We start from the raw sequence: 13,114 nt of genomic DNA, 5'->3' as shown, positions 1-13,114 counted from the left end.
CAGAGGGACCCAGTGAGGCAGTTCTCCTACTCAAGGTAACCTGGAAAAGAACAGAAAGTCTCTGCTCACCAGGGTCGAGGGGCGGCTGCCAGAGGGGTGGCTCACCAGAGCAAAAGAACTTCAGCCTCCAGATGCAGCCCCAGGGCGCTGGGAGTCTCAGCTCACAGCAGTGGGGGAGTCTCCTGAGCTGCACCCCGGGGAGCACTGGGCACAAAGTGGGGGAATAGTGGGGGACCTCTGCCAGAGTGAGCATGTGGAGCCCAGAACTCGGGGAACACAGAAGCAGCTTGGTCTTTCTGCAGCCCAGAGCCAGGTACAGAAGCAGGCAGAGCTGGTAAGCAGGAGCCGGCAAGGGCATGAGCCCATTGAACCTAGGGAGGGGAGTGAAGAGAGCCTGCAGAGCTCTGTCCTTTGCCCCTGGAACAGGACTCTGAGGCTCTGTCCACATTCAGATCCTGATCAAAGTCTAGGCCCCCCGATAGAACAGCAGAGCCCCCCCCCCCCCCCACCTCAGCCCAGTGGCAGAGGGAGGTGCTTATGGTCATTCACAGACCAGGAAGGAGGACAGAGCCTCATACACTGAGACCCTTGTGGGAGTGCCACAAAAGCTCAGGAAACACCCCCAAACCAGGCCCAGGCTGGGAAAATGAGCAAGCTGAGAAACAAAAGGAAGACTATTGAGAAATATTTTGCAAATGAGCCTAAGAAGGATCAAAATACTCAGTCTGAAGATGAGGAAACACAAGCTCCAGCATCTAAAGACTCCAAGCAAAACAGAAATTGGGCTCAGGCTAAGATAGAGCTCAAAAAAGGCTTTGAAATTCAAATGAGGGAGTTGTAAGAAAAACTGGGAAAAGAAAGGAGAGAGATGCAGGAAAAACATGAAAATGAAGTCAGCAGCTGAGTCAAGGAAATCCAAAAAAATGCTGAATAAAATAGCATGCTAAAAACCAGCTTAGGTCAAATGGACAAAACTGTTCAAAAAGTTATTGAGGAGAAGAATGCTTTAAAAAGTAAAATTGGCCAGATGGAAAAAGAGATAAGAAAACTCTCTGAGGAGAACAAATGCTTCAAACAAAGAATAGAATTCAGGGAGATAGATGAATTTACCAGAAATCAGGAATCAATACTTCAAAACAAAATCAAATCAAAAATTAGAAAGAAATGTGAAATATCTCATTGAAAAAACAACTGATATGGAAAACAGACTTAGGAAAGATAATTTAAAAATTATTGGAATACCTGAAAGTCATGATCAGGAAAACAGTCTTAACATCATTTTCAAAGAATTACTACAGGAAAATTGCCCTGATATTCTAGAAGCAGAGGGCAAAATAGAAATGGAGAGAATCCATCGATCACCCAGAGAAAGAGATCCCAAAAAACCAACTGCTAGGAATATTACAGCCAAGTTCCAGAACTCCCAAGTCAAAGCGAAAATATTACAAGCAGCCAGAAGGGCACAGTTCAAATATCGTGGAGCTGCAGTCAGGATCACACGGGACTTAGCAGCAACTACATTGGAAGCTCGTAGGGCTTGGAATACAATATACCAGAAGGGAAAAGAACTTAGAATGCAGCCAAGAATGAACTACCCAGCAAGGCTGAATGTCCTCTTCCAGGGGAAAAAGACGGACTTTCACTGAACCAGGGGAATTTCAAATGTTCCTTTTGGAATGGCCAGAGCTGAAGAGAATGTTTGATCTTCAGATACAGGACTCAGGTGAAGCATGGAGATTGGAGGAGGGGGGAAAATATGAGGGACTTAATGAGGATGAACTGCATGTATTCCTGCATAGAAAAATGACACTGATAATACTCATATGAACCTTCTCAGCTAATAGAGCAGGTAGAGAGTGCTTTTATAGTAGAAGCACAGGAGAAAGCTGAATTCGAAGATAAATTATGGTGTAAAAATGGAGTCAATAGAAAAAAAGGGAAATGTAATGGGAGAAAGAAAAAGGAGAGAGGGAATAGGCCAAGATATTTCACATAAGATTGTTTTTTTATTACAATGAGCTATTGCAATGATATGGAAGGGGGGAGGCAAGGGGAAATGAGGGAACCTTTGCTCTCATCGGAGATGGCTAGGAGAGGAAACAACATATATACTCAATGGGGTATAGACATCTGGAGTAAGAAGGAGGGGGGAGCAGAGGGAAGGGGTGGCTATGTGAATAAAGGAGGAGAGGATGGACCATGGGGGGAGACTGATCACATATAACAGATTTTCTTTCTTACTTCTTACAAGGGGCTGGGATTGGAAGGCCTGCACAAGACCATGGGGCCAGGTAGATGCTGGGCTTAAGGGGTGGTATGGGGGCTCCGGGCTTCTTGGCCCCAGGACCAGGGATCTGTATGCTGATCCAGTCAACGACCCTACAGCAGAGTCAGAGTGAAAGGAGAGAGAAAATAGAGTACATGGTAGTGGAGAAATAAGAATGGAGGGAGGGAGTTGTGATCAGCAATGGCAATGGTGGAAAAATAGGGAAGTAACTTTTGTGATGGACTTATCATAAAGAATGAGATCCACCCATGATAGAGTTGTTGGTGTTGGAACAAAGACTCAAGCATATTTTTGTTATTATTTTTATTTGTGGGAGGGTGCAGGGCAAGTGGGCCTGGATGACCTGCTTGGGGCCACAAAGCAGGGTGATCTTTGGGTGTCTGGGGCCGGATTTGGATCCGGGTGCTCCTGGCTCAAGGGCCAATGCTCTGTCTGCCACACAGCCACCCCTACTATTATTAGTATTTTATTTTATTTTGGGTCTTTTTTTTTGTTGTTTTTTTGCAGGGCAGTGGGGATCGGGTGGCTTGCATGTCACATAGCTGGGTGATTGTTGGGTTTACGAGGCTGGATATGGACTCGGGTGCTTGTAGCTCCAGGGCTGGTGCTTCGTTCATTACGCCACCTGGCCATACCTACAATTATTACTATTATTTTTTTATTTTAATTTTTTTCTCTCCCCTTTACTTTTTTGGCCCAAGCAAGTCTATCTATATTCATGGGGGAGGAGGGGTATTTTGTTTACTTGTAACCAAGAATATTTTATTAATGTAAAAACAAACATTTGTACAAAATGAGAATACAAAAATAACTTCAAAAAATAAAATAGGATAGAAAATTCTGCCAAATTCTTTTTATGACACCAATATCATGCTGATACCTAAACCAGGAAGAACCAAAAGAAAGAAAATTATAGATCGATCTCCCTAATGAATATTGATGCAACAATCTTAAATAAAATTCTAGCAATAAGACTACAGCAAGTTATTATTAGGAAAATATACCATGATCAGTAAAGATTCATACCAGCTAAGCAGGGATGGTTTAATAAAACAAAAACACTCAAAATAATTGAATATATCAATAGCAAAACCAGCAGAAATCATATGATTATCTCAATAAAAATCCTTTGATAAATGACAACATCCATTCCTATTAAAAGTACTAGAAAGTTTAGGAATAATTATAATTTTTCTTAGAATAATAGGCAGTATTAATTTTAAAATACAACAAATATTATAGTAATAGGGATTACAGGATAGGTAACATTTCCAAGGAAATCAAAGATGAAACAAAGATGCCCATTATCACCATTACTATTCAATATAATATTAGAAATGCTAGCTCTAGCAATGATGAGAAAAATAAATTGAAGGAATCAGAATTGGCAATGAGGAAGCAAAGCTTTCACTCTTTGCAGATGATGTAAAGGTATTTTTAGATGAACCAAGAAAATCATCTAAAAAAACTCCTTGAAACAATTGACAAATTGAACAAAATAGCAAGATACAAAATAAATTCACATAAATCATCAGCATTTCTATATATGAACAACAAAACCCAAGAGGAAGTGATAAAAAGAGAAATTCCATTTAAAATATCTATAGACAATTTTAAATACTTGGAGATCCACTGCCCAAGACAAAGCCAGAACTTGTTTGAAAACAGTTACAAAGCCCTTCTCACCCAAATAAAGTCAGATCTAAATAATTGAAATTTTTTTATTGTTCATGGTTAGGTCAAGTTAATATAATAAAAATGACAATTCTACCCAAATTAAATTACTTATTCAGTGCCAAACCAATCAAATTACCAGTAACTTTTACTGAGCCAGAAAAAATTAGTAACAAAGTTCATCTGGAGCAACAAAAGGTCAAGAATAGCAAGAAAGCAAATGAAAATAATTTTAAAGGAAATTGGTCTAGCTCTACCATAACTAAAACTATACTAAAAAGCAGCAGTAATCAAAACTTCCTGCTACTGATTAAGAAATAGAGTAATGGATCAGTGGATTAGGCTAAATTCAAAAGAAACAGTAGTAAATGACTTTAGTACTGCTTCTGGGATAAGAACTCACTATTTGACAAAAATTGTTGGGAAAATAATAAGACAAAAATTAGGCATAGACCCACATTTCACACATGATACAACAAATAATGGTCAAAATAGGTACAGGATTCAGATGTAAAGGATGACACCATAAATAAATTATTAGGCCAAGAAATAATCTATCAGATCTATGGAAGAGGAACAAATTTATGACCAAACAAGATAAAGAGTACATACTGCAAAATGAATGATATTGACTATATTAAATTAAAAAGGGTTTGCTCTAATAAAATTAATACTCCAAAAATCAGAAAGAAAGTAGAAATCTGGGAAACAATTTTCACAACTAGGAGCTTAGATAAAAGTTGCATTGGAAAAATACATAGAAAATTGCATCACGTCATTCCCCAATTGATAAATGTTCAAAGGGTATGAAAAGAAAGTTTTCAAAAGGAAGAAACGAAAGTTATAAACAATCATGAAAAAATCCTCCAAATCATTATTGATTGGAGAAATGAAAATTAAAATAAGTCTGAATTATCACCTCATACCTATCAGATTGGCTAAGATGAGAAAAAGGGAAAATTAACAGTGTTGGACAGATTGTAGGTAGATTGTGACATGAATGCTTTGCTGCTGGCATTGACATGATCTAACCATTCTGGAGAGCAATAGTACAATAAATTCTGGAGACCCAAAGAACAATAAAACTGTACACATCCTCTAACCTGGCAATTCCAATTCTAATCCTATATCCTGAAGAAATAATAAAAAATGGGAAAAGTCCCACATTTCCAAAATATTAATAGCAATTATTTTTTTTTTTGTTGTGGCAAAGAATTGGAAATTAAGGGAATTACCATCAACTGGGGAATGGCTAAACAAGTTATGGTACATGAATACTATTGTTCTTTAAGAAATAAAAAGTGGTCAGACTCTAGAGAAGCATGGAATGACTTACAGGATCTGATGTTGAGAGAAAGGAGTAGAAACAAGAGAACAATGTGCACATTAACAACAACATTGTGAAATGATCAACCTTGATGTAAGCAACTCCTCTCAGCAGTTCAGAGAGCCAAGGAAACCATATTAGACCAGCTATGGCCAATGCTATCCCCATCCAGAGAGAGAAAAACAAAACAAAAAAATTCAAAAAACCCTTCAGAATCTGATGAACGCTTTATAAAATATATCTCTTATGTACCTCTTTCTCCTAATCCTATTTTCTCATAGGAAAAATGACTAATCTGTAAACATGTTTACATACAAACATGCATGTACAGTGTTAACCTGACTGTTTGACACTGGGGATGGGGTGTGAAGGGAGAGTGGAAGGAAATATTGTAACTTAAAAATATGCATATAAATATGGATAAGTGTTGAAAAGCTTTCATAACATGTATTTATAAAAATAAAATATCAAACAAAAAAGAAAAATCCATTAAGCAATTGTCCATATAGTTAGCTATAGCTGATAAGAAAAAGAATAGAGCTGAATATAATAATGAGAATTATATTCATAAATAATATAGCTGAAGCTATGAGATATGATAAGAGAATATTTTTTATAAAGGGGTCTAGAATAGAAACTAACGTGTTAAGAATTGAACCTTTATAAATAGAGGCCCAGGAATGCATGATAATCCAAAGAAGGACATTGTGAAAGAGTAACTAGACAAATAGGTAGAAAATAAGAGAATTGTATTACAAAATCTAGAGGATAGAGGATTTGGGAAAAAAAGGATGGTGAAGAAATTCAGCATCTGAGGGGAAAAAGTCATTGGATCAAGTTGTTGATTGTAAACATGTAATCAAATGTTAGATATTTCATACTGAGTAATTATAATGCTAAAGTTAGGTTCTAAAGAAAATTTGAGTAAATGCACCCTCCTTTTTGTAGCAGTAAAAACAGGAATATATATATATATATATATATATATATATATATATATATATATGTATATAAAGACTTCATAGATACTATCATACTCAATACTTGTGAGGGTAAGTTTATGGAGGTGCTTAAAAAAACTTTATTGTAAGAATCCTTACTGAGCAAAGGGCACAATTATATTTAAAAGTGAAGGTTATGAACAAACAAAAGTGTATCATTTTAAAAGAAATCAATGGTCACTTTGTATATAGAAGTTTCAGCTCAGTTGTGAGGTTAAATGCTAGATTACAAGGAACTCAGAAGGGAATTAAAAAAAAAATGTAAGTGGAAAACAACTAAAGCATTCCCTCCCCTAGAAATGGAATGAAATGGGAGGTAATGGGATGGGAGAGTAAAGTGAGAGGAATTTTTTTGTTTGTTTTATTTTTGCAAAAAGGACACTTGGGTTTCAGGGAAAGTGCCAGTAAATTTGTAGATAGCCACAGACTGAATATTAAAGACAGAAATTGAGTTGGTTTTAGTGGTGGGAGAGAAGGGAGCAAGCACTGAATAAGTGTCCACTATGTAACACATATTCTACTAAATTCTTTTCCAGATATCTCATTTGACCTATTTCTCATTTGTCAAACATCTTATTTAATCAAATCTGGTTCTTCTATGCTTTATATCACCTTCTACTCTACTCCTTACCATCTATAACTGTATTATTGACACTGTGTGATAAAATTCAGACTTTTTTTTAGTACCCAAACTTGAGTATCCTAAGCTTATATTCTTCAACACATAGATCCAAAGTCAGCAGAAATCTAAAATTATTAGACTGTTCAGTTTCAAAGATGTTGAACTTTTAACATTGCAATTTCTATCTATGACAATTACTGTTGTAATGTGTTTGTAATTCATTTGGTGATGTGAAAAGCACTTACTTTCTTAATTATGAACTGAACTATGAATTTTCATACTTAATACTGGTTTTTGCTCTTTTTACTATACTGATTCATGTGTTCTAAGGAAATATGATCTTGATTGGTCCAAATTTCAAAAAAAATTGTAGCCAATACTTCAAGACAAATACAGTAGGGTGAATAAGAATTAAGAATTTTTTTCATTTATTTTAATTTTAGAAAGGTTTTTCTTTATTTGGAATTTTACAATTTTCCCCAAATCTTGCTTCCTTCCCCCCACCCCCACAGAAGGCAGTTGGTTAGTCTTTACATCATTCTCATAATATGCATTGATCTAAGTTGAATGTGATGAAAGTAGAATCATATCCTTAAGGAAGAAATATATATTATGAGATATAGCAGAATTACATAATAAGACAACATGTTCTTTTTTTAAATTAAAAGTAATATTCTTTGGATTTTATTCAAACTCCACAATTCTTTCTCAGGATACAGATGGCATTCTCCATCACAGATATCCCAAAATTGTGTCTGATCCTTGCGCTATTGGTATGAGCAAGTCCATTAAGTTTGATCATCACTCCCATGTTGCTGTTAGGGTGTACAATGTTCTTCTGGTTCTGCTCATCTCACTCAGCATCAGTTCATGCAAATCTTTCCAGGCTTCCCTGAATTCTCATCCCTCCTGGTTTCTAATAACAATAGTATTCCATCACATACATATAACACAGTTTGTTAAGCCATTCCCCAGTTGATGGACATTTTCAATATCTTTGCCACCACAAACAAAACTGCTATGAACATTTTTGTACATGTGATATTTTTACCATTTTTCCTAATCTCTTTAAGGTATAGACCCAATAGCAGCATTGCTGGATTAAAGGATATGTCATTTACTGCAGAAAAAAAGTATAATACTTTCTATCTCCATTCAATTTTCTCCATAAGTCTATCATATCTAGGTTTTCTAACAATCTATTTACCTCCTTAACTTCCTTCTTGTTTATTTTATGATTCGAGTTATCTAAATCTGAGAGCAGGAGATTGAGGTCTCCCGCTTGTAGTGTTTTGCTGTCTATTTTTTCCTGTAACTCCTTCAACTTCTCCTCTAAGAATATGGATCCTATATCATTGGGTACATATGTATTTAAAATGGATATTACTTTATTGTCTATGATACCTTTTAAGTGGATATAGTTTCCTCCCTTATCTATTTTTGTAGCTTCTTTGTATGAGATAAGGAATGCTACCCCAGCTTTTTTCACTTCAGCTGAAGCAAGATATATTTTGCTACAACCTTTTTTTTATGTTTTTTGAAAGGCAAATGGGGTTATGTGGCTTGTCCAAGGCCGCACAATCAGGTAATTATTAAGTGTGTGAAGCCAGAACTTAACTCAGGTAATCCTGACTCCAAGGCCAGAGCTCTATCCATTGCACCACCTAGCCTCCCCTGCTCCAATCTTTTACTTTTACTCTATATGTAACTCTCTTCTTCAGATGAGTTTATTGTAAGCAGCATATTGTATGATTCTGGTTTTTAATACATTGTGCTATTCATTTATGTTTTAAGGGAGAGTTCATCCCATTCACATTCAAAGTTATAATTACTAATTCTTTATTGCCTTCCATGTTAACTTCCCTCTCTTTATATTTTACCCCCTTTTTCCATTTATCCATATTCCCCAATGTTTTGTTTCTAAATACTACCACCTTCAGTGTGTTTCCCCTCCTATATCCAACCCCCACTTTTTTCAAAAACCCTTTCCCTTTGTCACTTCTTCCTTCCCCCTCCCCCTTTCCCCACTTGTAAGATAAGTTTCTTAAATTAACTTAGTGTGCATATATTAACTTTAAGCCAATCTTATGAGAGTAAGATTCAGATGTTTCTCACCTACCCCCTTTTCCCCTCTATCGCAATAAGTCCTTTGTATCTCTAAATGCAATGAGATTTACCCAATTCAGTCTACTCCATCCTCCTATCTCTTTTACTGTCCTCCTTTTTAGGGAAGTATTGTTTTTAAGTCATTCTATCTGAGTCACAGAAAGGTCATGAGTGTCCATCACTTCTAGCTATTCTCTCTACTAGAATTACAGTTATTGAGAGTTATTGGAGTCTTTCTCCAAGGTAAGGATATATCCAGCTTCATCTTATTGGATAACAGTTTCTCAAGTAAATCATGCACATCCATCTCTCCTGGCTAATTATATTCCCTCTAATAGAGTAGAATTAAGAATTTGTAATAAAACTATTGGAAGTCCCTAGTATTCTTGTATTTACATGTTGCCAGTCCACCACTTTACCATTATATTTTGGATAATTTCAGAGCAAAAACTAAAAATTCATTTGATCACAGAAGCATCATGCTATCACAGATTTAAAACTAGAAGGGAGGGGCGGAGCCAAGATGGCCAGAAGAAGGGATCAAGTCTTAGGCACACTCTGATAAAACGTGAAACTAAGGACTCTAACTAAACTTTGGAGAGACAGAACGCACAAAGGGACCCATTGAGTCAGTTCTCATACTCAAGGTAACCTGGAAAAGAGCAGAAAGTCTCTGCTCCCAGGTCAGAGGGGCGGCCTGCCAGAGGGGTGGCCGGCCAGATCGAAAGAACCTCAGCCTCCCGGAGGCAGCCCCAGGGTGTTGGGAGCGGCAGCTCACAGCAGTGGGGGAGTCTCCTGAGCTGCACCCTGGGGAGCACTGGGCACAAAGTGGGGGAACAGCAGGGGACCTGTACCAGAGTGAGCACGTGGAACCCAGCCCTCAAGGCATACAGCTAGAAGCTTGGTCTTTCCCCAGCCCTGATCCAGGAAACAGAAGCAGGCAGAGCCAGTAAGCAGGAGCCCCCAGGGCATGAGCCCATTGAGCTGAGGGAGGGGAGTGAAGAGAGACAGCTGAGCTCTGTCCTCTGTCTCTGGAACAGGACTCTGGGGCTCTGACCACATTCAGCTCCTGATCGCAGTCTAGGCCCCACCATAGAAGAGCAGGGCCCCCCCACCTCAGCCCCGTGGCAGAGGGGGGCGCTTATGGTCATTCATAGGCCAGGAGAGAGGACAGAGCCTCACACACTGAGACCCTTGTGGGAGTTTCCCAAAAGCTCAGGAAGCAACCCAAAACCAGGCCCAGGTTGGAAAAATGAGCAAGCAGAGAAATAAGAGGAAGACCATTGAGAAATAGTTTGCTCTTATGCGCAAGAAGGATCAAAATACTCAGTCTGAAGATAAGGAGGTACAAGCTTCTGCATCTAAAGACTCCAAGCAAAACAGAAATTGGGTTCAGGCTATGACAACGCTCAAAAAAGACTTTGAAAATCAAATGAATGAGTTGGAAGAAAAAAGTGGGAAAATAAAGGAGAGAGATGCAGGAAAACCATGAAAATGAAGTCAGCAGCTTAGTCAAAGAAATCCAAAAAAATGCTGAAGAAAATAGTATGCTAAAAACCAGCTTAGGTCAAATGGACAAATCTGTTCAAAAAGTTATTGAGGAGAAGAGTGCTTTAAAAAAGCAAAATTGACCAGATGGAAAAAGAGATAAGAAAAGTCTCTGAGGAGAACAAATCCTTCAGACAAAGAATAGAATTCAGGGAGATTGATGAATTTACCAGAAATCAGGAATCAATACTTCAAAACAAAATCAAATGAAAAATTAGAAGAAAATGTGAAATATCTCATTGAAAAAAACAACTGATATGGAAAACAGACTTAGGAAATATAATTTAAAAATTATTGGAATACCTGAAAGTCATGATCAGGAAAAGAGTCTTGACATCATTTTCAAAGAATTATTACAGGAAAATTGCCCTGATATTCTAGAAGCAGAGGGCAAAATAGAAATGGAGAGAATCCATCGATCACCCAGAGAAAGAGATCCCAAAAAACCAACTGCTAGGAATATTATAGCCAAGTTCCAGAACTCCCAAGTCAAAGAGAAAATATTACAAGCAGCCAGAAGGGCACAGTTCAAATATCGTGGAGCTGCAGTCAGGATCACACAGGACTTAGCATCAACCACACTAGAAGCTTGTAGGGCTTGGAGTATAATATACCGGAAGGCAAAAGAGCTTAGAATGCAGCCAAGAATGAACTACCCAGCAAGGCTGAATGTCCTCTTCCAGGGAAAAAGATGGACTTTCAATAACTGGGGGAATTTCAAATGTTCCTTTTGGAATGGCCAGAGCTGAAGAGAATGTTTGATCTTCAGATACAGGACTCAGGTGAAGCACAGAGATTGGAGGAGAGGGGGGAAATATGAGGGACGTAGTGATGATGTACTGCATGTATTCCTGAATAGAAAAATGACACTGATAATACTCATATGAACCTCCTCAGTTAATAGAGCAGGTAGATGGAGCTTTTATAGTTAAAGCACAGGAATTTGAAGATGAAATACGGTGTAAAAATGGAGTCAATAGAAAAAAAGGGAAATGTAATGGGAGAAAGAAAAAGGAGAGGGGGAATAGCCCAAGATATTTCATATAATAAGATTTTTTTATTATTACAATGAACTATTGAAATGATATGGAAGGGGGAGGCAAGGGGGAATGAGGGAACCTTTGGTCTCATCAGAGGTGGCTAGGAGAGGAAATAGCATATATGCTCAATGGGGTATAGGCATCTGGAGTAAGAAGGGGGGAGCAGGGGGAAGGGGTGGGGATGTGAATAAAGGAGGAGAGGATGGACCATGGGGGGAGAGTGGTCAGATATAACACATTTTCTTTTTTACTTCCTGCAAGGGGCTGGGATTGGAAGGCCTGTCCAGGACCATAGGGCAAGTTGGATTCTGGTCCTAAGGGGTGGTATGGGGGCTCAGGATTTCTTGGCCACAGGACCAGGGATCTGTCTGCTGTGCCACTCAGCGACCCTACAGCAGAGTCAGAGTAAAAGGAGAGAGAAAATATAGTACATGGTAGTGGAGAAATAAGAAAGGAGGGAGTTGTGATCAGCAATGGCAACATTGGAAAAATATGGAAGCAACTTTTGCGATGGACTTAACATAAAGAATGCGATCCACCCATGACAGAGTTGTTGGTGTTGGAAGAAAGACTGAAGCACATTTTTTATTATTCTTATTTGGGGGAGGGTGCAGGGCAAATGGGGCTGGTTGGAATGCCTGGGGCGACATAGCAGGGTGATCTTTAGGTGTCTGAGGCCAGATTTGGACCCGGGTGCTCCTGACTCAAGGGCCAATAGTCTGTCTGCCACCGAGCTACCCTTACTATTATTACTATTTTATTTTATATTGGGTCTTTTTTTTTTTCTTTTAGGTTTTTGCAGGGCAGTGGGGATCAGGTGGCTTGCATGTCACATGGCTGGATGATTGGGGCTGGATGTGGGCTTGGATGCTCATGACTCCAGGGCTGGTGCTTCGTCCATTGCGCCACCTGGCCATACCTACAATTATTATTATTATTATTTTTTTTAATTTTAATTTTTTCTCTCCCCTTTACTTTATTGCCCAAGCAAGTCTATATTCATGGGGAGAGGGGTATTTTGTTTACTTTTAAACAAGAATATTTTATTAATGTAAAAAAAAATTTGTAAAAAATGAGAATTAAAAAATAAAATTAAAAAAAAACTAAAAGGGAGATTAGAGGTCATCTAGCCCATGTCCTTCATTTTAAAGGTCATGTAAATTACCAAAGGTCAGAGAAGCAGTAAATCTGAGTCCAAGAACTTCTCAGGACATGAGATACATTCCTTTAGGAAGAAGCATTGACATTAAGCCTTAAAGGAAACTAAAAAGGCAGAGAAAAGCTATAAATATATTCCATTATGGTAAATAACCCTGCAAAATATGGAAATGAAAAAATAATAAGCTCAGAAAAAACTAGAAAAAAGGATGTATAATAAAGAAGAATTAGAAATCACTACAAAGGTCGACTTGATTTATTCAATTAAAAATTATTAGGCACGATTGTCCAGAAACTGTGCTGAGCACTGGGGAGACAAAATGAGGCAAAAGACAGTCTTGGCCCGGGAAG

The sequence above is a fragment of the Macrotis lagotis genome, chromosome 1 (assembly GCF_037893015.1).
Source record: "Macrotis lagotis isolate mMagLag1 chromosome 1, bilby.v1.9.chrom.fasta, whole genome shotgun sequence".
NCBI classification, from domain to species: Eukaryota; Metazoa; Chordata; class Mammalia; order Peramelemorphia; family Peramelidae; genus Macrotis; species Macrotis lagotis.
This window is presented reverse-complemented; position numbering follows the sequence as displayed.